This window comes from Tupaia chinensis, unplaced genomic scaffold, assembly GCF_000334495.1.
Source record: "Tupaia chinensis unplaced genomic scaffold, TupChi_1.0 Scaffold144247_1, whole genome shotgun sequence".
NCBI lineage: Eukaryota > Metazoa > Chordata > Mammalia > Scandentia > Tupaiidae > Tupaia > Tupaia belangeri.
The window spans coordinates 1,605,122-1,606,750 of NW_006204105.1; the positions used below are offsets into that span (position 1 = coordinate 1,605,122).

Below are 1,629 nucleotides of genomic sequence, written 5' to 3' on the forward strand. Positions count from 1 at the left end.
GAGAGAGAAAGCAAGCCGCCATGTCTGGGACTCAAACTGTGGTCGGCCATGCGGCCATGTGGGAGTCCAGCACCTTAACCACAGGCTATTTGCTGGCCCTGTCAGATTTTTAGGAGATATTTTTCTAGAAAAAATCATCACTCTAGAGTTGTATGAAAAAGTGCTGTGTTTCCTTGGCTATAACTTCTAGACGTCTTCTAAAAGTATTGGCAGCAATACATTTAGGAAGTCCATCTTTATTTTACAATTTAAAATATTTAATAAATTTGCAATCAATGATTAGCTAACTGGGTTAGATAAAACCTGCAAAAGACCATGATCATTGAAATGAACCATAAGATGTAAAAACTGAAATGAAGAGAGATATTTACCTGTCATTTGTTAATATTCTTAAAGAGTGGAAATATCATAACTTGGGAATTTTATCCAAAGTACAGTTATTACTAATAATATTCATTGGGTTGAACTGGGAGCTCACATTTGTGATTTTTTTTCATCCAGGAGAAGGGGCTCTCATTATTTCCTTTTTGTGTTTTCAGTTGAGAAAACCAACCTAAGAAGAAAAGTGATGAATTGATGATATTTTGCCCAGAGCTGTTGAGCACTTCTGGAGAAGAGGAACATGGAGAAGACATTTGTTGAGTCCCTATTACATGCCAGGCAATTCCCATACACAATTTACTTTATCTTCACAACCACCCTGTGTAAGAAGTCTCTTTAATCCTCATTTTAATAGATGTGGCAAAACTGAATAGAAGATCTGGATTTACAGACTCCAGGGGCTCTGTTTCACTTGCTATCGGCTGAGTAGACTCTGAACATGGGCCCCCTTTCTCTTTCTCACAGGATGGCTGTGGATTTCCCATTTCCCATCAGTCCAAAGCTATGAGCGCAGATGAAAGGCAACATGGATCTGTGAACTACTGCTCTCCCTTTAGAGGAACTGACTTTCAGCTTTCAGCCACATGCATGAAAAAGGCTGTTTCCATCTGTCGACCTGTCAGGCTGCCTCCCTCTTAGGCTTCTTTCCTCCCTCCTTGGAGTTTCTTCAATAAAACATTTCACTCCCTGGAAAAGCAACTCCCCTGAGTGGTGTGGTGGGAAGGCCCAATATAGTTCCATTCAACTCTCTGGGGATGAGGTAGAGATAGCCTCCCTTCACATAACTTTCTCAGCAAGTGGTATTTCTGTTTCCTCTCCCTTCCAACAAACTACCCCCAAATAAGTCCTGGTTATTCTCCCAAGGCATGAGTTCCATTCTCCCCCAATTTCTGTGGAGAACCAGCTCTCCCTCCTCTGCCTTCAGTGGGACTCTCCTTTGCAAGCCAAATGATGTATAGCGATTGAATGTATAAATAATCACAAAAATTAAAATAAAAAAAAAAGATTTCTGACTTCTAAGAAGACTGAAGGAGAGGTCAATGTGTCACTCCCTTATGGCCATGCATGGAAACTTTAGCTTTCTTAGTAGCTCTGCTGCAGCGAGGAGGGAGACCCTGGTCTCTCTGTCATCCCTCCACAAGGCCACTGGGAGATGCAGAAGCAACTCTGCCCAAACTCTTCTGGAGTGAACAGACACAACTGGAAAGGCCACATGTGGGGAAGGACAGGGAATATTCTTTTAAATGT

At 41.8% G+C, this 1,629-nt stretch overlaps 1 long non-coding RNA gene across 3 annotated transcripts in view; it reads left to right on the top strand.

Moving 5' to 3' along the window:
* The window catches only part of LOC102472982 (uncharacterized), a 52,345-nt gene extending 50,998 nt beyond the window's left edge, over positions 1–1,347 (top strand). For 2 of the 3 annotated variants that reach the window (XR_003547501.1, XR_337088.3), the window contains one exon: positions 540–774. This is a non-coding gene — a long non-coding RNA (uncharacterized LOC102472982). Of the gene's footprint in view, positions 1–539; positions 775–846 lie in introns of those variants that run through there. The other variant, XR_001369594.2, reaches the window with a different exon arrangement.
* The last annotated feature ends 282 nt before the right edge of the window (positions 1,348–1,629 follow it).